The sequence below is a fragment of the Heterodontus francisci genome, chromosome 11 (genome assembly GCF_036365525.1).
Source record: "Heterodontus francisci isolate sHetFra1 chromosome 11, sHetFra1.hap1, whole genome shotgun sequence".
NCBI lineage: Eukaryota > Metazoa > Chordata > Chondrichthyes > Heterodontiformes > Heterodontidae > Heterodontus > Heterodontus francisci.
The window spans coordinates 47300872-47328760 of record NC_090381.1 but is presented as its reverse complement, the minus strand read 5'-3'; the positions used below and the strand labels follow the sequence as shown (position 1 = coordinate 47328760).

The 27889-nt window shown below is 44.4% G+C and overlaps 1 protein-coding gene across 4 annotated transcripts in view; it reads right to left on the bottom strand.

Annotated features, from left to right (window-relative positions):
• pik3cb (phosphatidylinositol-4,5-bisphosphate 3-kinase, catalytic subunit beta) overlaps window positions 1–27889 on the bottom strand; it is a 219792-nt gene that overhangs the window by 126816 nt on the left and 65087 nt on the right. The window lies entirely within an intron of this gene.

Here is a 27889-nt window from a genome sequence, read left to right as displayed (position 1 = left end):
AACCCTGAACCAATCGTCATGTCTGGGCAAGTGTTGAAGAAAGCATTAGAAATGTAACTGGTCCATTCAATGTTAATGGCTACCCCTCTTCAGCAAGTTGGGCTAACAATGCCTTTGCAGAGATGGAAACTCCAGACTCAAACTCAGGATAAAGAGTATGAAAAAACACCAGTTTTTTTATTTTGCCCGTTCCATTCCAATGGTGGCGTCAGTTTAGCGGCACAGTGAAAGAGAGAAGAGCACAACCCTGAGACTCAACTGCACGAATGCTGCACGCCACATTGAAACATTTGTGTACTGGATGGCATGAGAATATCGCTCACCATTCAGTTAATCTGGCATGTAGGACTAAATTGTAACAATGTGTAGGGTAATGAGTATTCATGCAATCCGCCATCGCACTGGGGGATCCCTGCAACGCTGCAAACCCGCTGACTTAATTCCTCTAAAATATCCCACTGTTGGGAATCTGAAAAAACATCTCCCACCTAATTATATCACCCTGTATGCCACCAAATCCGCCACAACAGACTGCATAAAATTCCCTCCCAAGTCTGAGATAAGCAGTTTTAAGAAGAGTCATTTTCTGTGCAGAAAGCTAGAAGCCAGAAGGAAGAGAGACCCATCCCAGCAAGAAGAACCCTACAAGAATACCATCTTTAAACTACCTAGAGGCAGAGACGAAAGGTGACCCTGAAACTCCCTACTTGAGCAACTGTAACAGGATTTTTGCTAGTGAACTGTGACTGAGATTTAACCAAAGAAATCTGCAGTAAAATTTCCAAAGTTTGAAGTCAGTGAACCAGGAAAAAGGAAAAGCGGGTCTGCACTAGTTTTAAATCTTCCTCCCAGGGAAACAAACCAAGTTCCACAACAAACTCTTTGTTGAAATCATCAGACCTAAATGCATGCTATCGTCTAATCTCTATCTTTTCTTGTGTGTACGCGCATGTGTGTGAGAGTGGGTGAAGTTCTGAATATTTTTGGCTATTGTTTAATAAACATTTATCTTTCTTTAAATCTATGAGAAAACCTGTCACTTGTTTGTTATTGACCATTAAGACGCTCAAGGGTTAAAACACAATTTCAATAAAAACACACTGGACTAAAATTTATGGCGGCAGGCAAAATCAATGGTAGTCTGCCTGCATGACCCGCACATTGTAGAGCCGCCGCGATTTTAAACATGGCGGCTCATTTAAATAGCCGGGGTGGTCCGCCCACCCCGATGACGTGGAGGGGGCAGGCTGTCCATCCCTGGCAATGGCGTCAGCTGCCTGTGCGTAGGTGCTGACGCCATTTTTAAAGAGCTTTGAGCCCTACATTTCAATTTAAATATTTAAAGAGAGATTGAAGGAAAAAAATTTAAAACATTTATTTCGCCCCTCTATCACCATGCACCCCCACAATAACCATAGAATTAATTACTTTCCATCTCCCCCCCCAAAACACTTACCTTGTCCACTTGACCTTCTCCCCCCCCCCCACCCCGCCAAAGTGCATAAACTTTAAACTATAACCCTTCCCACCATCCCCTACACCAATGATACTACTTTGACCCCGCTCCACCACCACCCCTCACACTGAGAAACTTACCTGCTCCCCCCTTCCCACCAGTATTCTGCCCTGGTTCCCTGGACAGGGATCCGAAGGCGCAGGAGTGCTGGCCACTGGCATGAAGATCACACCGGAACAGACAGTGGGAGCGTAACAGTAATTAATTCATTTATTTACATCAACTTAAATATTTAAATTGGGCTCCCGTCGCTGAGCCGTGGAGGGAGCCGCCATGGCGCCTCGCCACAACCGGCAATATCGGGCCGGGTCTTCCCGGCGTCAAGATCCATGCCAGGCCTCTCCCGGTGGCATTTCCACTCCCCTCACCACCCCCACCCCCCCCACCATCCCGCATGTAAAATTCAGCCCACTGTCTTCAGTCAGTTGAGAGGTGAAAAGTGGAAAACATCCCTATCATTTCCCATCTGTCCGTATCACTGGAATGAAGGTTTCAGTAGCAGATGAGTTGAGGCAGGGGTGAAGTTGGACGATGTTACAGAGGTGGAAATAGGTGGTCTTACTGATGGCACAGATACATGCTCGGAAGCTCAACTTAGGGTCAAATATGGCACCAAGGTTGCAAACAGTCTGGTTTAGCCTCAGGCAGTTGCCAGGGAGATGGATGTAGCGAGAGAATGGAGTTTGGAGCAGGAACCAAAGACGATGGCTTCAGTCTTCCTAATATTTAATTAGAGGAAATTTCTGCTCATCCAGTACTGGATGTCAGATAAACAGTCTGATAATTTCACAACAATTGCACAATAAGCAAATTTCACACTCACTTTTACATCATGCTCAACACTGAAGTTAGTGCAAGTTTGTACAGTCATGTAAAATGAGATATGATCAGTGAGTAAAATGATGAGAACCACATGACTAGCACAGGTTACAAACTCCAGCTGCTGACAAAGCATTCTCCCCAACAAGTACTTTATCAGTTATGTTTTCCTGAAGTGAGCCAAGTTGCCTTGCCTCTTTAAAGCCTGCACCTGACAGCATTAACAGGTCTGTAAAGACTCGAGAGAATATCAAATCAAATTGAATGTTTCTTTAATCCGTAATTTGTGCCTTCGTTTCATTTTCATTAGGGTAATAGTTTCAGAATGCCACAAAAGGAAAATTTATGCTAGTACAGTATCGAGAGCTTTTTGGAATCACTATGTCACCAGCAACACCATTACGGGGTGGTTCACATTGCTGCTAAAGGGGGCAGGCAGAGCTCTGTGCATGTGTGTTCAAAAGCACCCAAGGAATACCATTTACTCTTCTCCAACTGCCAATGAATGATTTAACAGTTGAGAACTGTTGGGACAATCTCTCCTTCATAATTCATGGAAAATGAATGCCAATGCAGCCAGCTATAATTTTTCATTAAAAAATGTTCATAAAATAAGCTTCACACCATTTTCAATTGTACAAGATACTGTTTACTGGACCCACCTCCTGCTCATTAAACCTTATTCCCACTAAACTGCTGGCAAACCAACTTTCCTTTCCTGGCTCCCAAGCTATAGCTGTAAATGGTTCCCTCTCCTTTGGAACTGACCCTCCATTTCAAATCTGCCATCACCCCTCCCTCAAAATAATGCCTTTCACCCTTCTGTCCTTGAAAAATATCCACCTATCTTCAACCACCATTTAATCTACAAAATACTTTAAACTGTTGCCACCTCCCAAATCCATGCCCATTATTCTGGGAACTCCATGTTTGAATGTCTCATGTCAAGTCTCTACCCATGCCACAGTACTGAAACAATCCTAATCAAAGTTACAAAGAGCATCAGATATAACGGTGACCGTGGTAAACTATCCCTCCTCGTTTTTCCTCAAATTATATGCAACCTTTGTCACAGTCGACCACACCATCCTCTGCCTAGCTGCTTCTCTGTTGCCCATGTAAGTGGGGCTGACCTCATTTGCTTCCACTCTTACCTATCCAATCACAATCACAGCATCTCGGGAACAGTTTCTCTTCCTGGCCTGCACCTTTATCAAAATGTTTTGTTACGATCACCTAGTTCATGGTTTATATTAATATTTTCTAGGTAACTTTTAATTTGGGAATTGATTTTTTAATGCAAAACAAATGAAAACACCTGGTTTGAGAAGCTGGCAAACCAACCTATGGTGGTTACAAATCAAAGGGTGGCCCATGTTTAGGAGACAGTGTGTCTGCAGCTGCCTCAATCATGGGGTTAAATTATTCATATGATTTCCCAGAACAAAGTGAAGATCAGGAATTGGAATTTAGTTTAAATTGCGATCTGGAAGAGCTCACATGTACCACATTGCTGAGGAGACAGATGATTCAGGGGGTGCCTGTTAGTGTTTTGAACTGTGTGCTTGCTGACAGACAAGTAGTTGGCTTTTGGAAAGCTGTTGGCTTCAGACAGGCTGTTGGTCACAGAGAAAGCAGTTGGTTTTGGGAGCAGCTGGGTTCAGAAGAGGCTATCGGGAATGAGGGATGTTTCTGTTTTGAGGCAGGTCCATGCTCAAGCTGGGAAGTTCAGATTCGAGAGGTGTTGGAAGAGAACTGCAGGATTGCCTAGTAGATGTGGGCGGGAGAATTCCCAGAAAACCTCATACCTCAGAAGACAGTGGAGAAATTAAAGAAAAGCGAAGTGAATTCCTAAGAGCTGTAGTACACTTTGGATGAGTCCCAGGAGAAGTGAACAAACCGCCAAGATCTTGTAAAGTTTAGGGGAAATCTTGGGGTGGAAGTAACAATCAAGCAGGAGTGTTCTGTTGAGATTTAGAGTTTAAAGTATTAATCTTCATGTTCTGTTACGATTTCAAGATTAAAGTGTAAGTGTTTTCCAATTGTAGTGTGAAGTTAGTAGTGTTTTTCTTTGTTTATCTCTTGTACAGTAAAGTTTTTTGTTTTAAAACATGAAATCTTGTGGCATAATTCTTTCTTATTAACTAGTCCTTGAGGGAAGGAAATCTGTTATCCTTACCTGGTCTGGCCTACATGTGACTCCAGACCCACAGCAATGTAGTTAACTCTTACATGCCCTCTGAAATGGACTAGGAAGCCACTCAGTTGTACCTAACCGCTACGAAGTCAATAAAAAGGAATGAAACTGGACGGACCACCCGGCATCGACCTAGGCACCGGATACGACAATAGCAAACCCAGCCCTGTCGACCCTGCAAAGTCCTCCTTACTAACATCTGGGGGCTTGTGCCAAAGTTGGGAGAGTTGTACCACAGACTAGTCAAGCAACAGCCTGACATAGTCATACTCATGGAATCATACCTTACAGACAATGTCCCAGACACTGCCATCATCATTCCCGGGTATGTCCTGTCCCACCGGCAGGACAGACCCACCAGAGATGGCAGGACAGTGGTATACAGTAGGGAGGGAGTTGCCCTGGGATTCCTCAACATCGACTCTGGACCCCATGAAGTCTCATGGCATCAGGTCAAACATGGGCAAGGTAACCTCCTACTGATTACCACCTACCACCCTCCCTCAGCTGATGACTCAGTACTCCACCATGTTGAACACCACTTGGAGGAAGCACTGAGGGTGGCAAGGGCACAAAATGTACTATGGGTGGGGGACTTCAATGTCCATCACCAGGAATGGCTCAGTAGCACCACTACTGACCGAGCTGGCCGAGTCCTAAAGGACATATCTGCTAGACTGGGTCTGCAGCAGGTGGTGGGGGAACCAACACGAGGGAAAAACATACTTGACCTCGTCCTCACCAATCTGCCTGCTGCAGATGCTTCTGTCCGTGACTGTATTGGTAGGAATGACCACCGCACAGTCCTTGTGGAGACGAAGTCCAGCCTTCACATTGAGGATACCATCCATCGTGTTGTGTGGCACTATCACCGTGTTAAACGGGATAAATTTCAAACAGATCTAGCAATGCAAAACTGGGCATCCATAAGGCGCTGTGGGCCATCAGCAGCAGCAGAATTGTACTCAACCACAATCTGTAACTTCATGGCCCGGCATATCCCCCACTCTACCATTACCATCAAGCCAGGAGACCAACCCTGGTTCAATGAAGAGTGCAGGAGGGCATGCCAGGAGCAGCACCAGGCATACCTCAAAATGAAGTGTCAACCTGGTGAAGCTACAACACAGGACTATCTGCGTGCCAAACTGCGTAAGTAGCATGAGATAGACAGAGCTAAGCAATCCCATAACCAACGGATCAGATCGAAGCTCTGCAGTCCTACCACATCCAGCCGTGAATGGTGGTGGACAATTAAACAACTTAACTGGAGGAGGTGGCACCACAAATATCCCCATCCTCAATGATGGGGGAGTCCAGCACATCAGTGCGAAAGATAAGGCTGAAGCATTTGCAACAATCTTCAGCCAGAAGTGCCGAGTTGATGATCCATCTCAGCCACCTGCTGAAGTCCCAGCATTACAGATGCCAGACTTCAGCCAATTCGATTCACTCTGCGTGATATCAAGAAACGACTGAAGGCACTGAATACTGCAAAAGCTATGGGCCCTGACAATATTCCGGCAATAGTACTGAAGACCTGTGCTCCAGAACTTGCCGCGCCCCTAGCCAAGTTGTTCTGGAACAGCTACAACACTGGCATCTACCCTGCAAAGTGGAAAATTGCCCAGGGATGTCCTGTGCACAAAAAGCAGGACAAGACCAACCCGGCCAATTACCGCCCCATCAGCCTACTCTCAATCATCAGTAAAGTGATGGAAGGTGTCATCAACAGTGCCATCAAGCGGCACTTGCTTAGCAATAACCTGCTCAGTGACGCTCAGTTTGGGTTCCACCAGGGCCACTCAGCTCCTGTCCTCATTACAGCCTTGGTTCAAACATGGACAAAAGAGCTGAACTCAAGAGGTGAGGTGAGAGTGACTGTCCTTGACATCAAGGCAGCATTTGATCGAGTATGACATCAAGGAGCCCTAGCAAAACTGAGGTCAATGGGAATCAGGGGGAAAACCCTCCGCTGGCTGGAGTCATACCTAGCACAAAGGAAGATGGTTGTGGTTTTTGGAGGTCAATCATCTGAGCTCCAGGACATCACAGCAGGAGTTCCTCAGGGTAGTGTCCCGGGCCCAACCATCTTCAGCTACTTCATCAATGACCTTCCTTCAATCATAAGGCCAGAAGTGGGGCTGTTCGCTGATGATTGCACAATGTTCAGCACCATTTGTGACTCCTCAGACACTGAAGCAGTCCGTGTAGAAATGCAGCAAGACCTGGAGAATATCCAGGCTTGGGCTGATAAGTGGCAAGTAACATTCACGCCACACAAGTGCCAGGCAACAACCATCTCCAACAAGAGAGAATCTAACGGTCTCCCCTTGACATTCAACAGCATTACCATCGCTGAACCTCCGCTATCAACATCCTAGGGGCTACTATTGACCAGAAACTGAACTGGAGTAGCCATATAAATACCATGGCTACAAGAGCAGGTCAGAGGCTAGGAATCCTGAGGCGAGTAACTCACCTCCTGACTCCCCAAAGCCTGTCCACCATCTACAAGGCACAAGTCAGGAGTGTGATGGAATACTCTCCACTTGCCTGGATGGGTGCAGCTCCAACAACACTCAAGAAGCTCAACACCATCCAGGACAAAGCTGCCCACTTGATTGGCACCACATCTACAAACATTCACTCCCTTCACCACCGACACACAGTGGCAGCAGTGTGTATCATCTACAAGATGCACTGCAGCAATGCACCAAAGCTCCTTAGACAGCACCTTCCAAACCCGCGACCTCTACCAACTAGAAGGACAAGGGCAGCAAATACATGGGAACACCACCACCTGCAAGTTCCCCTCCAAGTCACTATATCATTGTTCCTTCACTGTCGCTGGGTCAAAATCCTGGAACTCCCTTCCTAACAGCACTGTGGGTATACCTACCCCAAATGGACTGCAGTGGTTCAAGAAGGCAACTCACCACCACTTTCTCAAGGGCAATTATGGATGGGCAATAAATGCTGGCCTGGCCAGCGTCGCCCACATCCCACGAATGAATTTTAAAAAAAGGAATTCGACTTTCTCTTTTTAACAGTTAATGGTCCCTCACGGGACAGATCACCAATGTGAAAACTACACAACCATCCTTTATGGGCACCCAAAACTTCAGACCACTGCAGCCAGAATCAAGATGGCAGACCTAACGAAGTTCTGCCAGTGGAAGTTCTTTGCTGGAAGAACCACTCGGGTAAACTATTTTCCAAGGTGCGTTTCACTGCCTGGTCAAACTGGGCTCTTTAGTTTATGCTTCAGGGTGATTTTCCATAGCTCATTTGCCTTTAGCGACAACTCTAATTCAATGGGTTTCTTGAGGTAACAAATGGTGGATGATGGGCAGTCTGCCAGGTACAGCACCAAGCAGCAGCAAGGTGTGTAGCCACGGAGGAAGAAAGCAATAAAACCATTAACAGCAGGGGCGCAATCATTCTTCTTTCCTCTTAAAATCAGTCAACTTTCTCAACACAGAAAACGTAAATGGTTTTGAAATGTGAGCAATAGCCTTTAGGTAACAACAAACTAGATTAGCGGTTGTAAGCTGGTTTGAATGAAGCATATAAGCCTTGTCAAATAAGAACCGCTGGGAGGTAAAAAAGTTACAGATGTCCTTGCAGAAACAAAATTGCTAACTTTTCAGATTTAGTTAAGGGGTGCCTTACAAACAAAGTCTTGATACAACTTCCTGGAGGTGAACTGCCATGCTTTCGCCTTCCTCTTTTTGCCAATTATATTACATAATCATCACCTCAAAATGACAGCCTGCAGATTCCATGTAAGATTATTACAGAGAAAATAGCATTGGTCAGAAACACGAGACAGCTGTGAGCCTGACTCACAGGCCAAACTGTGCCAGGGTGCGAGTATGTGGTTAAATGACTAATCCTCCTCGCTACTGTCGGCTCTGTAATAGAGCCAACAGGCCCATCTGGGCTTTCAAGATTAACATGACAAGAATTTTAATCAGCTTTCAAAAACAGATGAACTACTATTTGAGGGTGACAATGTCAGAGGTGTTTGTGTTAGCTCTTTCGATCTCTTCATTCAAAACATGGCCACATCCTAAACAAGGCAAAAATAACATCCCACATGACCTTCCATTCATTGGATAAGAATGCCTTTCATTGCAGCTTAAGCAACTGCATATTTCCTAGAATACTTTCAGTACTATATGTTGAAGCATTTAGACATTTCTCCCTTCCTTTCCTAAAAATGTTACTTCTGCTGGGGGATGGTTCCATGATCGCCAGTCACCACTTACCCAAATAGTCATTCCTCTAGGTTTGGGGTGACAAGCATTTAAAGCTTGAAAATGAGGTTAAACAAAAAGTCAATTTGTCCAGTGCTGCTGTGCACATGTGTGAAAGAGTAATTGGAAATATGCAAACTCGAACCCAACAGTGCATGCGCAAAGCAACCCACTAACATATGAGCACGTGAAAACGATCCTGATTTACAGAAAAGAACAGTTCCTGTTCTTTTAAACACTGCCCAGTCCAATTCTTGATGGAGGAATCTAGAAAGTGAGTGGTTGGTATTCAATCACTTGGGTCAGGTTTGGAGTGCAAACCTTCCCTGAACAGACATCCGCAAATCCTTTCAACCACAATCAGCAGGAACCTGGCTATTTTTTTCTTTGTTTAACCCAAGGATGCAATGGCCAATTATAGCATCCTACTGCCCCCAGGAAACTTGGGACCTACTGGTCTACATATTTCGGTTACACTTGCCTCTTACATCTGAGCCCCATTGTGCGATATTTTTCAGACATGTAAGTTCTCCTCTACATCAGTTTACAAACCGACCAAGATTATAAATACCTATTATATATACCTATATATCCACTGCCTTGTGGGCGTCTCGGGAGAGATCAAGGCTAAGGGAGTAAACCCGAACAGAAAATCCGGAGCGGAACCCCTAAGACACCTTTGCCATGTTTCCAGCAGTTCCTGCAGCCATACCGGTGCCAAACGTCATGCTCTGCACTCCTTTGGACCCCACTAGGAAGGCCAAGAGGTTGGGTTTTGATGCTTGAGCAACTCACAACCTCCACACATTCCACCCAGGCATGCGCCATGGAGAGGTCACTCCATAGTCGCCTCACAGCAACCAAAACAACACGGACGGCAGCAGTTACGGGTTATAGGTCCAGCTCAATTGGCGTAGGGATTGGGCGCCACGGGTTGCCTTTGTCAGTGGGAAAGGTCATCGCATCTCACTGGACAGCTACCGCCCGCCTCAAACCGGGCAGCCTCTGCTCAGAAAGTTTCTGTCCTGCCATGGTCCACCTGCTTCAATGGGTGCTTGGAGCTCAGGGTCATTGTCCGACAAGTGGACTGTAACACCGCACCAAACAGCATGACAAAAAAAGGAAAGAAGGTACCAGCCCTTCGTTTTGCAAACTGGAACGTCAGAACTATGTGTCCTGGCCTGTCGAAAGACCTTACACAAATCAACAACTCTCGGAAGACTGCCATCATTAACAACGAGCTCAGTAGACTCAATGTGGACATTGCATCACTTCTGGAGACACTCCTCCCTGCGAGTGGATCTCTAAGAGAGCAAGACTTCTGGCAGGGTAGGGATCCTGACAGCAAGACAGCATGGAGTGGGCTTCGCCATCAGAAAGTCTTTGCTCAGCATGATAGAGCCACCTTCAAATGGCTCAGAACGCATACCGTCCATCCGACTGCTCACCGCTTCTGGTCCAGTATACCTACTCAGCATCTATGCTCTAACATTCTGCTCCCCACCTGAAGTTAAAGACCAGTTCTATGAGGAACTCCATAATATCATTAGTAGCATTCCTAATACCAAACATTTGTTCCTGCTGGGGGACTTTAACGCCAGGGTTGGGGCCGATCATGACTCATGGCCCTCCTGCCTTGGGCGCTATGGCATTGGAAGGATGAATGAGAATGGACAGAGACTGCTGGAGTTGTGTACCTATCACAACCTCTGCATCACCAACTCATTCTTTCATACTAAACCCTGTCACCAGGTTTCATGGAGGCACCCAAGATCACGTTGTTGGGAGCAGCTGGACCTCATCGTCACAAGGCGAGCCTCTATAAACAGTGTCCAAATCACACGCAGCTTCCACAGTGCGGACTGCGACACTGACCACTCCCTGGTGTGCAGCAAAGTTAGACTCAAACCAAAGAAACTACATCACTCCAAGCAGAAGGGCTGCCCCCGCATCAACACTAACAGAATTTCTTATCCACAGCTGTTACGTAAGTTTCTAAATTCACTTGAAAAAGCCCTTCAAAACACTCCTGCAGGGGATACAGAGGCCAAGTGGGCCCACATCAGAGTCGCCATCGATGACTCAGCAATGACCACCTATGGAAAACGTGAGAAGCAGAATGAGGACTGGTTTCAATCTCACGTTGAAGAGCTGGAATCTGTCATAGCCGCTAAGTGCACTGCACTGTTGAAATACAAGAAAGCCCCCAGCAAGCTAACATCCGTAGCACTTAAAGTAGCCAAAAGCACTGCACAAAGAATAGCCAGGCACTGTGAAAATGACTACTGGCAACACCTATGCAGTCGTATTCAGCTGGCCTCTGACATCGGAAACATCAGAGGAATGTATGATGGCATTAAGAGAGCTTTTGGGCCAACCATCAAGAAGATCGCCCCACTAAAGTCTAGTCAGGGGAAACGATCGCTGACCAACGCAAGCAAATGGACCACTGGGTGGAGCACTACCTAGAACTGTACTCCAGGGAAAAGGTTGTCACTGATACCGCCCTCAATGCAGCCCAAACTCGGCCAGTCATGGATGAGCTGGACAAACAGACAACAAAATCGGAACTCAGTGATGCCACTGATTCTCTAGCCAGTGGAAAAGCCCCTGGAAAGAATGGCATTACCCCTGAAATAATCAAGAGTGCCAAGGCTGCTATACAGTCAGCACTCCATGAACTGCTTTGCCTGTGCTGGGATGAGGGAGCAGTACCACAGGACATGCGCGATGTCAATATCATCACCCTCTATAAGAACAAGGGTGACTGTGGTGACTGCAACAACTACCGTGGAATCTCCGTGCTCTGCATACTGAGGAAAGTCTTCGCTTGAGCTGTTTTCAATAGACTCCAGAAGCTGGCTGAGTGTGTCTACCCTGAGGCACAGTGTGGCTTTCGAGCAGAGAGATCCACCTCTGACATGCTGTTCACCCTTCGCCAGCTACAGGAGAAATGCTGCGAACAACAGATGCCCCTCTACGTTGCTTTCATCGATCTCACCAAAGCCTTTGACCTCGTCAGCAGACGTGGTCTCTTCAGACTACTAGAAAAGATTGGATGTCCACCAAAGCTACTAAGTATCATCACCTCATTCCATGACATGAATGGCACAATTCAACATAGCGGTGCCTCATCAGACCCCTTTCCTATCCTGAGTGGTATGAAACAGGGCTGTGTTCTCGCAGCTACACTGTTTGGAATCTTCTTCTCACATGCGTTCAAGTCTTCAGAAGAAGGAATTTTCCTCCACACAAGATCACAAGTCTTAGAGCGAAGACCAAAGTACGGAAAGTCCTCATCAGGGAACTCCTCTTTGCTGACGATGCTGCATTAACATCCCACACAGAACAGCGTCTGCAGAGACTCATCAACAGGATTGCGGCTCAACAATCACCAGCAACCTGTCTCTCGATGCAGAAATCAACAAGCACATGGGAAAGACGTCCGCTGCTATGTCCTGACTGGCCAAGAGGGTATGGGAAAATGGCGCACTGACACGCAACACAAAAGTCCGAGTGTTTCAAGCCTGTGTCCTCAGTACCTAGCTCTATGGTAGCGAGGCCTGGACAACGTATGTCAGCCGAGAGTGACGTCTCAACTCATTCCATCTTCGCTGCCTCCGGAGAATCTTTGGCACCAGGTGGCAGGACCATATCTCCAATGCCGAAGTCCTCGAGGCGGCCAGCATCCCCAGCATATACACCCTACTAAGCCAATGGCGCTTGAGATGGCTTGGCCATATGAGCCGCATGGAAGATGGCAGGATCCCCAAGGACACATTGTACAGCGAGCTCGTCACTGGTACCAGACCCACCGGCCGTCCATGTCTCCGCTTTAAAGACGTCTGAAAACATGACATGAAGTCCTGTGACATTGATCACAAGTCGTGGGAGTCAGTTGCCAGTGATCGCCAGAGCTGGCGGGCAACCATAAAGGTGGGGCTAAAGAGTGGCGAGTCGAAGAGACTTAGCAGTTGGCAGGAAAAAAGACAGAAGTGTAAAGAGAGAGCCAACTGTGTAACAGCCCCAACAACCAATTTTATCTGCAGCGCCTGTGGTAGAGTCTGTCACTCTAGAATTGGCCTTTATAGTCACTCCAGACGCTGCTCCACAAGCCACTGACTACCGCTAGGCGCTTACCCATTGTCTCTCGAGACAAGGAGGCCAAAGAAAGAAGCAAGATACATCCAGAACTGCAATGTTTCAATGGAAATGTAAACATATGAAGGCTTTGTATGCAACATTCCTGACAGCAATTTCCATATTCTAGCTGGTGCATTCCTGTTTTTTTTTAACCTTCTCTCTTTTCTCTCTTCCTCCAAACTGATGATTCATGTCCTAAAACAATGCCAAAAAAACCTACTACTTGTGAGCTTATTGCTGATCAACAACCACAACACGGAAACAAAAGTGTTCCTGATAGGAAACTTCCTGTGTTATTATTAAATTGGTTTTTTTTTTTTTAAATTTACTCTGCTTCTACCATGGTTTGCAAATTGTTAGAAAATTACAAACATGAAATGGTTCTCGCTACTCTCTGTGGATCTATAGGTGGTGCTTTTCAAATTCCATTTTACATCAGTATAAGTAAGTTAAGCAAGAAACAGTCTGCTGAGTGCATTAAATTCACTTCTAGAACTGGTATTGATAAATTAAGTGGATTAAGTTAATGCTCTCCTGCTCCAGCAAGATATAAGCATAAACTGAGTGATAACATCATGATTGGAACTATTACTTCACTTGAACTGCTGCCATATTCTGTCATTTTGTAACAGAAGTGCAAGGTAGGGATTAGATAGCAATGAAGGAGGGGACATAGTAGTTGCCGATGAAGGCAGAGGGGAATTATTGTTATGAAGAAGACAGGAATCAGGGTAAGAGCTGGAAGCAGCTCTTTAGGTGAATGAGAGGACAGGCTGGATGCAGGAGGAAGGAGAATGCCAGCATTGGCATTGGGTAAGTGAGAAGAGAGAGTGGCAACATCAATTGTCTCCGTAAATTCTAGGCTAGCAAGAGTACCAGCTTGAAAGAGGGAGAATGCCTTGGACCACTGCCTCAATAGAAACCCACCACCAATTTTGTACCTTCAACATTTCTATTTCCCCTTTTTTGTATTTATGCTTTGACTCCTCCAATACAAATGAAAGAATGATGTGTCCATGTAGCAAATACTTATTTTCACATTATGGCTTTTCAAGTTCTCAATTTGTAGGTGGCTGTGTCAGCTTTAAATGATTTTCTGGCTTGGAGATTGTAGTTGTCAGAAGTATTGGCTGGTATTTTACATCCCCCAAAAGAGCGGGCTAGTGGCCGGGAGTGGGGGGGTGGTGGGGGGAGGGTGTAAAATGGAGCAGGAAGCTGGCGGGGCCCTTCCCGACCCACTCCCACCCCCACTGCCAATTTACTGGCTGGCGGGCGGCTAAGGCCTCAGAGAACCCGCCTAATAAAACTAGGTGGCCTTCTGGCAGGCTTTAGGATGGGGTGGGGGCCCTCATGGTCAGGCACCCTGTACCCCATGAAGGGCCACCCCCGAAGCCGCAATCACCCTCAATGCAGAACACGCCACCCCCCCTCGCCCCCCTAAATGACGACACTTGCCTTGCCGGGGCCCAACCGATTGTCCCCAGCGAGGCCCTAAAAACTTACCTGTTTCCGGGGCCGTCCATCATCTTTCTCCTGCAGCTGGGTGTAGACCCAGCAGTGACCACCGCTCTTGGTGGCGCTACTGGGACTAAGAGCTGCTGGCCTGCTGATTGGCTGGCAGCTCCATTAGGCGGGACTTTCTGCCTCAATGATGTGGAAGTCCCACCCAAGACCAAATAAATGCCTGGGGAGCGTAAAATCCGACTGGATCCCCAGGCCCGATGGAGGCAGGCAACGCCACCAACCTTTCGGCCGGTGGACAGGTCCTCCATCGGCCCACCGTAAAATTCTGGCCATTATCTATTCCTTTGCACAATGACTTGGATCTACATAGACCTATTAACTGGTGGCCTTCTCATAGAAGTGAGAATATAGTTGCCAAAGCAGTCCTGTGAATGCCAGTGTGTGTGCGTGACACCCGTTATGAAAGTAGCAATGCTTGCATCCAAAAGCATCATGTGAATTTAACAATCCAAGGGTGCTGAAGAAAGCTTCAAGCAAGTCATGTGACAAATGGCTGAGTGAGCAGATGTATCACATGGCACGATGCTAAGCTATGTAGACTAACAAGAACGCAGTTCTGATTCTTCATATTTGGCAAATTAGTTGATCTCAATCAGGGCAGTGAGGCATCTCATTTGGCTACAGTTCTCTCAAGACAGAGGAGGGGGAAAAGCAGCTTAGGTTTATGCTCCAGGCTACTTTCCAGTCATCCCTACAAGGGAAGACCCCATTGACATTTGTACTCAAGACTCACACATGAAGAAAGCCACTTGACAGGGATCCTGAGGAATGCCAGCAATTGTGGATTGTATCTGGTATGAGTTAACACCTTCATGAGCAGGGAGGAGAAAACTGGCATAAAGCATGGTTTGAATAAAACCACAGCTACACTGGTAGTACACAGCACACAAAATAAGTATCAATATATTATATAAAGCTGGTGAAAAACCTCCAATACTCAAGTGATGAAGCTGCAAATGATTGCATCTTTCATTCAGTGAACTCCATGAGCATTCTTTCAGCAGCTGAACCTTCCAACCAGGCTATCAGGAAGTTCGTCTTCCCACATGTACTAATAAATAAATGGGGGGAGTTTTGGTGTCACACTCGATGAATGAACTAAGATGGCTTGAATGACTTTCCTCCTTTATAATTATCGTATGATCTCGATTGGAGTCATACATTAACTGTGTCAGGGTCAAGCATCTTTGAGGAGTTTCACACTGCTGTTTCTTCAGTTACAGTGGGACGTTAATATGGAAAATAATTGGTCATTTCTTCCATCACTATGGTATGGAACGCTCATCCCAGTGATGCAAAAGTAGCGACATAACTAGATCTCGAATATTAGTGTGCCTTTTTGTAAAGAGCACTACATCTTTAAAATAAACCTACTACTGACGGGCTGAGATATTTTAGAAATTGAGAAAAGTCTCAAATTTCCTTATCTTAAAATTGTGAAAATTTAAATTACATGTAAAAACATATCTCACAGAATGAGGAACAGAAGTGCCTTCCTTCCTCCATCCTCCCCCACCATTGCAAAAGGAAGAAGCAAACAGGAAAAATGCTTCTCAGCTTTAAGCAAATGTTCATAACTTACAGGCACTGGGAACTATTTTAAGCCCAAACTACAGACAAATGATACACCTGTACAGGATAAACCATGCTAGACATGTTAATTGCTACATGAGTACCTGCTGGGGAGATGGCTGAAGCCTAATGCTGTAATCCAGTTCAGCATGCAAATCCACACAGGGCACTGAATGAAAAATCCCTCTTTACAGTGCTGGACAGAGCACAGCTGTATTCTTAAAGCACCAATTACTTCTAATGTCTGTAGAAAAACCTATTTATTATCCCACCCCACCCCACTCACCCTGACATCATCTTCAATTGTATTGGCTCTGAAGTTGATGACATACATTTCCAAACAGCACATTCTTTTATATGTAAAAAGCAGTTGAACTTTTATGTTGCTAAACTGCTTTACTTTAACAGTAATAAACATTGTTTTAAAGCATACTTCATTATCGCAAATGTACCCACAGCAACACAGTGTTGCTGAATGTGGGGGTTCCTGCATTTAGTGGCATGACAGTGTGTGAACAGGCGTTCGATTCTTCCCTCACTTGACTCCTTATCTGACCTGCACTGAATGGAGCTGTGAGGCTGCAGTGCTAACCACTGCGCCACTGTGCCGCCTTCTATCTTGAAGCCAGCTAGCAATCCATTCTGCTACTTGTCCCCTGACTCTGCATTCTCTGACCTTATTCATTAGTCTCTTACGGGGCACCTTACCAAAATCTGGATAAATTACATCTACTGCATTACCATTGTCTAGTCTTTTTGTTCCCTCCTCAAAAATTCAGTGAAGTTGGTCAAGCAAGAAAAAGAAAATTGATGAGAAAAAATTTCTAACTGTCCATTTCTACAGACGGACACCTGTCGTTGGCTCTGGTTTACTCATGTTCAGATCATAATATGAAACCCTGACAAATTCTTGTAGCAAACAGGAGATTAAATCCTGGACAATTTCTGGGTGTATCTGATCTCTATTTATCACAAGAAACACAACTTTACAGGTTTTCTTTTCTTACAGAAGTGTACACTTTTTACTATTTTGTTACCGTGTGTGGTACATTTAACAAAGAAGCTCTGCAAGATGCTGAAGTTGAAAAGTTGCTGCTTTTTATTGTTTTGCTACTTATATTCCAGGTCATCCAGCTCAGTGCCACGACACCAAAGATTCAACCATTGTCATTTACAAACGGTACTCTAGGGGCAGAATCTTGCAGACTTAGTCCCTGGTGAAACAGAGGAACCATTTCTGGGTCGGCAACCCAACCCTCCGAGTAGCGGGTCTTCCAGTTGATTTTTGCAGGGGCCAGCCAATTAAGAGGCCCCCTCTGGGATTGGTGTCCAATTAGGTGGGATGAACAGTCAGAATTCCAAATGAGGGCAGCAATCACAGTGGTACTGTGCATTGTTGGATGCTTATTTTCAGGCACAAAAGGAGAAGGATAATGGATGACAGAAGGGAAAGGGCAGCCCTTTGATTCATGGACGCATCATTTGAGGTGAGTTTTGAAGCAGTGAGGGCACGGAGGCAGATGCTCTTTCCAGAGGATGGCAGGGAGGCCAGCCAGCCTCACCAAGCAGGCATGCTTGAACTTTGGCGCCCTTTTCACCTTGAGGTAGTAGTGACTGACAGCCTTCTGAGAAAGGGACAGGGGCATTGTTTGGTTGGAGACCTTAGTGACCTCCACTTAGAGGATTATGTTGACAGTGCATGGCTAGTTTTGATGGGTGAATGAATCTTACAGCCAACAGCTGCAATGTTGTGTGTTTTATTTTGAAAAGCTCGTGCCAGCTCAGCAAAGAGCTGAGGCACCGAAGACTGTTGAAGGATAAAGGCGTCGCGGCAGCTCCCTGGAAATGTCACTCAGATCTGCAGGATCCTCTTGCAGTGGTTGCATACCAGCTGCATATTGAAGGAGCGGAACCCCTTCCGATTATCAAGGTCCAATGGAGCCTTGATCACCACATGGGTGCAGTAAATTACGTCCTGGACCTGAGGAAACCCTGCCATAGAGGCAAAGCCTACAGTCCTCTGGGCTTGACTGGCTGCATCCATCTCAAACTGAATGTACTGTGACGCTCTCCGAAACAACGCATCTGTCACATGGCTGATAAGAGTTGTGGGTTGTGGATTGTGTTATCCTGCAGATGTCTGTGTCTGAGTTCAGGAATGAGGTGATGCATAAAAGTTGACGGCTGCATCACCTTGACTGCCACAGGAAATGGTAGCCTCCTGCTTCTACTGCGCTTAGGCCTTTCACCATAAGCGCGCAGAGGTTTGCGACCACCTACGCAAGAGCTGCAGCCTTCGGAGGGACTGCTGCTCTGAGAGGTCCAGGGAGCTGACCCTTGACTTATAGATCCCATGCAGAGTATAATGCCTTTTTTTGGGTGCAGTCCTTCAGCCATCTCCTCTGCTGTGCCCAGATGCATGTCTCTGTGTTGCATGCTGCAGCTGCTCCTCCTCTGGTGGTTCCTACCCTGTGCTGTGGCTGCTGAGCTGAAGGACACTGCAACTCTTCCTCAGTGGCCTATCTTACTTAAGGTCACAGGCGTAAAAGTTAAGCGAGTCGATGAAGTATCCCAGTGTCTACAATGAATGGTACTAAGTTCCTCTGGCGGAAAACTCTGATATATTTGCCTCAAGGAGTCAAGTCCTGTCAGCACTAACCTTTGACCATGGCTGGTCTATTGCTTGCTGCTTTCCCCCTTTATACTGCTGATTTCATGTCAGTCTCAGCTCTCAATGACTTCAAGCTGTGCGCTCGCCTTCTCTAACTTGCTACATTGCTATCATAGCATGTGACACGTGCGCTGTTGGGAAAGAGCCACTGCAGGCGTAAAATGGCTCTTTATTGGCATTTTAATTGGCTTCATTGGCTGTGCATTTCACCCACGGCGGGGTTCCCAACTTCACTGCTAAACCACCTCTGGGAAAGCCGGAGGGAGGCAGGAGAATATCGGGATACCGGCTCGACAGCATTTTTGGCAATTTTCCCAGCCCACCTGCCCTGCTTCCGCCTCCACCAGCCTGGAAAAGTTCCACCCCCATTTCTCCTGGGAGTTCGCTGAGCAGGAATGATCAAATATGATGAAATACACCAGCAATACACTAACTAATCTTTAATTTTATGGTTATTTTAGGGAATAAGGAAGTAGCCATCACAATTCTGGCCATTTATTTATGTATTATCCGAGCTTTGGTGTCAATAGTCACTCCCATTATCTTTCTCACTAAGCAAAAGTGACTATTATAATCTAACTTGCTCAGCAGGAACCTGATGGGAATGGACCGACCGCCCATTTTCTACTGGCTTCAATGGAAAGTAAACACAAGCACACTGTAAAATGGGCAGCCAATCCCAACCCATCAGGTTCCTGCCAAGTGGATTCAGTTAAAATTACCTCCTATCGCGTTAAACAGCAGTTTTCTGGCCATAGCCACAACCAAGTTGATTTTCTCTTTGATGAACTGGCACAGACTTTTAAAAATAAAACACACAACATTGCAGCTGTTCGCTGTAAGATTCATTCACCCATCAAAACTAGCCATGCACTGTCAACATAATCCTCTAAGAGGAGGTCACAGAGGGCTCCAACCAAACAATGCCCCTGTCCCTTTCTCAGAAGGCTGTCAGTCACTACTACCTCAAGCTGGTGTCTGTCTTTGGGAATATCTCCATTGCTGTCCTGACATAAAAGTAGCAGACAACTGAATTGTGCATAAATATATTCAAACAAATTGCCTAACTTCAATATTCATAGAAATTTACAGCATGGAAGGAGGGCATTCATCCCATTGTGTTCTTGCTAGCCGACAAGTAGCCCTCCAGCCTAAAAGGTCAATTCTAACAATGTTATAACAGGCTTATTTAAGAATGCACATAAAGGTCCCAGTTTGATTCCTTAATTATCATTTCAGACATCATTTAGTGGGCCATAAGAAACTTGCACCTGCAAAATTTTGCAAACTGTCTGGCTTGAGCTGATGGTTTTCTGCTGTGAAATCCTTGATGAGCTTTTGGATGTTAACTCCTTAGGTGCTGTACACATGCAGACACATTTTTAAAAATTCTACACACAATAATTTTAACAGACTAATGCAATCAATATATAGACACAGTTTTAAAAACATTTTATTTTGAACAGTGAGCTGCTGATAATCTGAAGAAACGGCATGCAGGAATTACTTCAGTAGCTAGCAAAAGATATTGTCAGTAGTTATCCCAGGATGGATTAGCAAACCTGTCATTTCACTTAAATTTGTAGATTAAGTTTCCTCCTATCAGCAGAATGAAGAAATCCTACAGGACACTGCATCATTGGGATCATAAGCACTCACTGCTCAAATCAAAATGAGGTTATGGCTAATTGCAGTTCATTTAAAACAAAAACTAATAGTAATATAGTATTACGGTCAGAAGGCCTTGAGATACTAGGGTGTAAACACTTACTTAGATACATACCAAACTCCTTCCTCCACAGTTTTAATAGAGGCAATGGCTTGTTTAATCTAAATAGGTTACTAACTGCAATAACAGAAAAGTAGTTTCACGTGAACGAATCAAGCATTTGTATATTATTACTCTATGATGTAATATCAAGATTAAAAAGTGAAGCATAATAACCAATAGGTGACCCTGGCAGGATAGGGTGGTGGTGAAACATAGGATAAAAAGATAATTGAAATGAATGTCCATCAAAATTCAGTATAAAAGGATCACACCGACAGCATACTCAGTTTATCCATATTTAGAGTACCTGCATTTTAAAAAAAGGCAAGTCCAAGGTTCAACTTCTGGGCTTTGTCGATAATTGCTGGTGTGATAACAACAGTACAGCAACTACTGTAGTACTCCACGATTAGGAAAGAGAGAAAAAAAAGCATGTATTTATATAGAGCCTTTCATAACCACAGGGTCTCCCAAAGTGCTTGACAGCCAATGAAGTACTTTTGAAGTGTAGTCACTGCTGTAATGTAGGAAATGTGGAAGCCAATTTGCACACAGCAAATTTCCACAAACAACAATGTGACGATGACCAGATAATCTGTCTTATTTGTGATGTTGCCTGAGGGATAAACATTGGCCAGGCACCCAGGGATAACTGCCTTGTTCTTCAAATAATGCCACTGGATCTTTTATGTCTACCTAAAAGGGTAGATAGGGTCTTGTTTAACATCTCTACACAAAAGACAGCACCTCCAACAGTGTAGCACTCCCTCAATACTGCACTGGAGTGTCAGCCTTGATTTTAATGCTCAAATTGGGGAATAGGACATGAACCCTCAACCTTCTGACTGAGAGGAGAAACTGTTACCAAATGAGCTACAACTAAATCAGTGAAGTATCGTGCTTTTGATTACTATCCCATCTAGGTGATCTGTGCGAAACATGCACAGCAGGACACACACCTTCACGGATCAGATGTGAATAATGGAAATTTAGCACAGTGCTAAGTTACACTTTTAGGTGACGAGGTGAGAAAAGTGGCCGGAAAAAAAATATATAAAATCTGAGGCCCATTATCTGTCTTAAGATTAACAAGTTAAAGAAAACGCAAATATACTTGACCTTTAGCACAGACATGAACAGAATGAATGCATTGCAGATAAACACATGCACGTGGTATGAAAGAACAAAAAAACAACAAAAGACAGATTGTGCACTGCAGACATGACAGAAATCTAAACGACTGTAGTTTTCTGTCCGGCCACAAAGTAAAACGCATCCATTTAATACACTGGAAAATTTAATGTTAAATAATAATACCTTTGTGTGAGTACCCCCGGCAGGGTAAACAGACAGTGGCAAGATAAAAAAAAATGTGCTGCACAGCTTAAGGAGTGATGAGTCTGGATGTGACTTTTGTATCTGGAATGCTATCACATGCTATATTCTAAATGTCACAGAATGTCCTGGGCTTTTTAATAGGCTTGGCCTGAATCTATTTTCTGTTTAGTGCCCTTTCTCTGGTTGTCTGCATTTGATTTCAGTCACTTCCATTTGTCAGCATAATAAAGTACTCACTAATTGTTCAGCTATTTTAAATAAAGCAGTTTTAAATCCGACACCAAAAGTATCTGGAAGGTGAATATACTCTATAGCAGATGGGGCATTCTCCCAGCTCACTTTACTAAAGCTCAATGCAGCTTGGGTTCCTCACAGGTTCAAAAAACAGAATAGGCACCAAATTGGAGTCCGTATATATATTATAATAGCAAGAGTTACGAGGGGTGTAATATTCTATCAATTTTCATGTTGATTCAAAAATTTGCAGACAAATTTTCTGTACTTCTGCCAAAATTCACTAGGGATTAAAGAGTTTTCATTTTTTTTAAATAGTCAACAAGCCTTCTCTTTAATCCCTCAATAAAGATTCCTTCAAATGTCCAAACCACTGGTTCAATAACACGAATAAATTGGTTACTAGGGAACACATAAAATTTTAGCCATACTATTAAATTCTCCTATTTTGTAAAACATTTAAGAATGCGGCAATGAGAAATTGTGTGCCCTCTAGTGTAAGGCAAAGCAGGGAAGTCAGAGGTGTAATTGGACATACGGGCCTGCAGTTTCTATCAAGTTGCGCTGCTTTTTTTCATGCAATTCACCCAAAATCAGCCAAACCAGAGCAAAAAAATGGAATTTTAAGCACAAAACGCCTCCAGTGCAAATTGTGTTTCCACAATCTTTTGTGAAAGTTGAAAGAACATTGAGCTAGAAGCTAGCCCCGCCTACAAAACTGGTCACGTCCCCAGATCAAATGAATCACCACTGTGAGTTTCCGCGAATGGTTGTTTAGCGAGCCTTCAAGGAGGCTCTTATAATGAAGATGGCTCTTTTGGGTGCAAGGACACTAACAGGTACGTTTTAAAAGCTTTTGTACATATTTTTTAAAATTCTAAAAAATTGACACCACCAATATAACCAGCAAACTGTTCCACTTTAGTCCTTTAATCATTTTCAGTTATTTAAAATCAGGTTACTCACAGGTGGTGGACTAGACACTCTAATAAAAATGCTTATTTTTTGTAATAAACTCATTTTAGCTATATTAATAAAGTTGGACCAAGTTACCACTCTTAGGTTCTTCAAGGGATAATATCAAAGCAACAACTTTAAAAAAAATTGCATTCTAAAACAGTCTGATTTTTTTTCATTCATGGGATGTGAACGTCACTGGAAAGGAGAGCATTTGCTACCCGTCCATAAATGCCCTTGAGAAGGTAGTGGTAAGCTGCCTTCTTGAACCGCTGCAGTCCATGTGCTGTAAGTACACCCACAGTGCTGTTAGGGAGAGAGTTCCAGGGTCTTGACCCAGCAACATTGAAGGAACAGCAACATATTTCCAAGTCAGCATAATATGCAATTTGAAGGGGGGAATTGCTGGTAGTGGTGTTCCCATTCACCTAGGAACATAGGAACATAGCAGCAGGAGTAGGCCATTCAGCCCATCAAGCCTGCTCCGCCATTCAATTAGATTATGGCTGATCATCTACCTCGACGCCACTTTCCCGCGCTATCCCCACATCTCTTGATGTCATTCGATTTTTGTCTTGAACATGTTCAATGATTGAGCTTCCACAGCCCTCTGGGGTAGAAAATTCCAAAGATTCAGCACTCTCTGAGTAAAAAAATTCTTCCTAATCTCAGTCTTAACTGACCTATCCTTATCCTGAGACTATTCGGAGACATGGCTGCAGGGTGACCAGGGATGGGAAATGAACATCCAGGGGTATTCAGTATTTAGGAAGGACAGACAAAAAGTAAAAGGCAGTGGAGTTGCATTGCTGGTTAAAGAGGAAATTAACGCAATAGTGAGGAAGGATATTAGCTTTGACGATGTGGAATCTGTATGGGTAGAGCTAAGAAACACTAAGGGGCAAAAAATGTTAGTGGGGGTTGTATATAGACCCCCAAACTGTCGTGGTGATGTTGGGAATGGTATTAAACAGGAAATTAGAGGCGCATGCGATAAAGGAACATCTGTAATTATGGGTGAATTTAATCTGCATATAGATTGGGCAAATCAAATTAGTCACAATACCATAGAGGAAGAATTCATGGAGTGTATACGGGTTGGTTTTCAGGACCAATACGTTGAGGAACCAACTAGAGAACAGGCCATCCTGGACTGGGTATTGTGTAATGAGAGAGGAATCATTGACAATCTAGTGTGCGAGACCCCTTGGGGATGAGCAACCATAATATGATAGAATTCTTCATCAAGATGGAGAGTGACGTAGTTGATTCTGAGATTAGGGTCCTGAATCTTAATAAAGTAAAGTACAAAGGTATGAGGCGCATGTTGGCTATGATGGATTGGGAAACGTTACTTAAAGGGATGATGGTGGATAGGCAATGACAAACTGCAATAATTGTTTATACCTGTATGGTGCAAAAGTAAAACGGGAAAGGTAGCCAAACCATGGCTTACAAGGGAAATTAGAGATAGCATTAGATCCAAGGAAGAGGCATACAAATTTGCCAGAAAAAACAACAGATCTGAGGATTGGGAGCAGTTTAGAATTCAGCAAAGGAGGACCAAGGGATTGATTAAGAAGGGGAAAATAGAGTACGAGAGCAAGCTTGCGGGGAACATAAAAACTGACTGTAAAAGTTTATAGGTATGTGAAGAGAAAAAGATTGGCGAAGACAAATTTAGGTCCCTTACAGTCAGAAACAGGGGAATTTATTATGGGGAACAAAGAAATGGCTGACCAACTAAATGCATACTTTGGTTCTGTCTTCACAAAGGAGGACACAAATATCATGCCAGAAATGTTGAGGAACACAGGGTTTAGTGAGAGAGAGGAACTGAAGGAAATTAGTAATAGTAGAGAAATGGTGTTGGGGAAATTGATGGGATTGAAGGCCGATAACTCCCCAGGGCCTGATAAACTACATCCCAGAGTACTTAAGGAAGTGGCCCTAGAAATAGTGGATGTATTGGTGGTCATCTTCCAAGATACTATAGACTCTGGAACAGTTCCTACAGATTGGAGGGTAGCTAATGTAACCCCATTATTTAAAAAGGGAGGTAGAGAGAAAGCAGGGAATTATAGATCAGTCAGCCTGATGTAGGTCGTGGGGAAAATTCTAGAGTCCATTATCAAAGATTTTATAACAGAGCACTTGGAGAACAGTGGTCAGCATGGATTTACGAAAGGGAAATCATGCTTGACAAATCTACGAGAATTCCTCGAGGATGTAACTAGTAGAGTTGATGATGGAGAGCCAGTGGAAGTGGTTTATTTGGACTTTCAGAAGGCTTTCGACAAAGTCTCGCATAAGAGATTAGCATGTAAAATTAAAGCACATGGGATTGGGGGTAGTGTATTGCGATGGACAGAAAATTGGTTGACAAACAGGAAACAAAGAATAGGAATAAACGGGACTTTTTCCGAATGGCAGGCAGTGACTAGTGGGGTACCGCAGGGATCAGTGTTAGGATCCCAGCTATTCACAATATATATTAATGATTTAGATGAGGGAATTAAATGTAATATCTCCAAATTTGAAGATGACACAAAATTGGGTGGGAGGGTGAGTTGTGAGGAGGATGCAGAGAGGCTTCAGGGTGATTTGGACAAGTTGAGTGAGTGGACTAATGCATGGCAGATGCAGTATAATGTGGATAAATGTGAGATCCATTTTGGTGGCAAAAACAGGAAGGCAGATTATTATCTGAACAGCTATAAACTAAGAGAGGGGAATATGCAGCAAGACCTGGGTGTTCTGATACACCAGTCGCTGAAGGTAAGTATGCAGGTGCAAAAGGTGGTAAAAAAGGTAAATAGTATGTTGGCCTTCATAGCGAGAGGATTCGAGTACAGGAGCAGGTATGTCTTGTGCAATTATACAGGGCCTTGGTGAGACCACACCTGGAATATTCTGTGCAGTTTTGGTCTCCTTATCTGAGGAAGGATCTTCTTGCTATAGAGAGTGAGTGCAGCGAAGGTTTACCAGACTGATTCATGGGATGGTGGGACTGACGTATGAGGAGAGATTGAGTCGGTTAGGATTATATTCGCTGGAGTTCAGAAGAATGAGGGGGGGATCTCATAGAAACCTATAAAATTCTAACAGGACTTGACAGGGTAGATGCAGGAAGGATGTTCCCGATGGTGGGGGAGTCTAGAACCAGCGGTCATAGTCTAAGGATATAGGGTAAACCTTTCAGGACTGGGATGAGGAGAAATTTCTTCACCCAGAGAGTGGCGAGCCTGTGGAATTCGCTATGACAGAAAGCAGTTGAGGCCAAAATACTGTATGTTTTCAAGAAGGAGTTAGATATAGCTCTTGGGGCGAAAGGGATCAAAGGATATGGAGGGAAAGCAGGAACAGGTTACTGAGTTGGATGATCAGCCATGATCATAATGAATGGCGGAGCAGGCTCAAAGGGCCGAATGGCCTATTCCTGCTCCTATTTTCTATGTTTCTCTGTTTCTACTCTGTCCCCTGGTTCTAGACTCACCAGCCACAGGAAACATCCTATCCACATCCACCCTGTCACGCCCTGTAAGAATTTTGCAAGTTTCAATGAGATCATCTCTCATTCTTTGAAACTCTGGAGAATACAGACCCAGTTTCCTCAATCTCTCCTCATAAGACAATCCTGCCATCCCACGGATTAGTCTGGTGAACCTCCGTTGCACTCACTCTGTGGCAAGCATATCCTTCCTTAGGTAAGGAGACCAAAACTGTACACAATACTCCAGGTGTGGTCTCACCAAGGCTCTGTACAATTGAAGCAAGACATTTTTACTCCAGTACTCAAATTCCCCGATGAAGGCCAACATACCATGTGACTTTGTAATTGCTTGTTGCACCTGCATGCTAACCTTTAGTGACACATGGACTAGGACACCCAGGTTCCTTTGGACATCAACACTTCCCAACCTCTCACCATTGAATAAACACTCTGTCTTTCTGTTTTTTCTGACCAAAGTGGATAACTTCACACTTATTCACATTATATTCCATCTGCCATGTTCTTGCCCACTGACTTAGCCTGTACAAGTCTCCTTGAAGCCTCCTTGCATCCTCCTCACAACTTACATTCCCACCTAAAATAAAAGGAACTTTATTACATTCCCCCCTAGTTTTGTGTCATCAGCAAATTTAGAAATATTACATTTGGTCCCCACATCCAAATCATTGATATAGTTTGTGAACAGCTATGACCCCAGCATTGATCCTTGTGGTACCCCACTAGTAACAGCCCACCATCCAGAGAATGACCCGTTTATTCGTACTCTCTGTTTTCTGTCTGTTAATCAATTTGCAATCCATTGCAGTATATTACCCCCAAACCCATGTGCTATAATTTTGTTTACTAAACTCCTGTATGGGAATTAATCAAAGGCTTTCTGAAAATCCAAGTACAGCACATTCACTGGTTCTCCTTTATCTATGCCACAAGTAACATCCTCAAAAAACTCCAACAGGTTTGTCAAACATTATTTCCCTTTCATTAATCCATGTTGACTCTGTCAAATCTTACCATTATTTTCTACATTTCTAGATAGCACATCCTTTATGATGGATTCTAACATTTTCCCTACTACTGACGTCAAACTAATAGGTCTGTAGTTCTGTGTTTTCTCTCTCCCTCCTTTCTTAAATAGTGGGGTTACCTGTTGCCCCTGTCTTTCTGGGTGGTAAAGTTGTGGGTTTGGTAGCTGCTGTCAAAGGAGCCTTGGTGAATTTCCACAGTGCATCTTGTAGATGGTACACACTGCTGCCACTGTGCGCCAGTGGTGAAGGAAGTGAATGTTGCTGGATGGGGTGCCAATCAAGTGGGCTGCTTTGTCTTGGATGGTGTCGAGCTTCTTGAATGTTGTTGGAGCTGCACACATTCAGG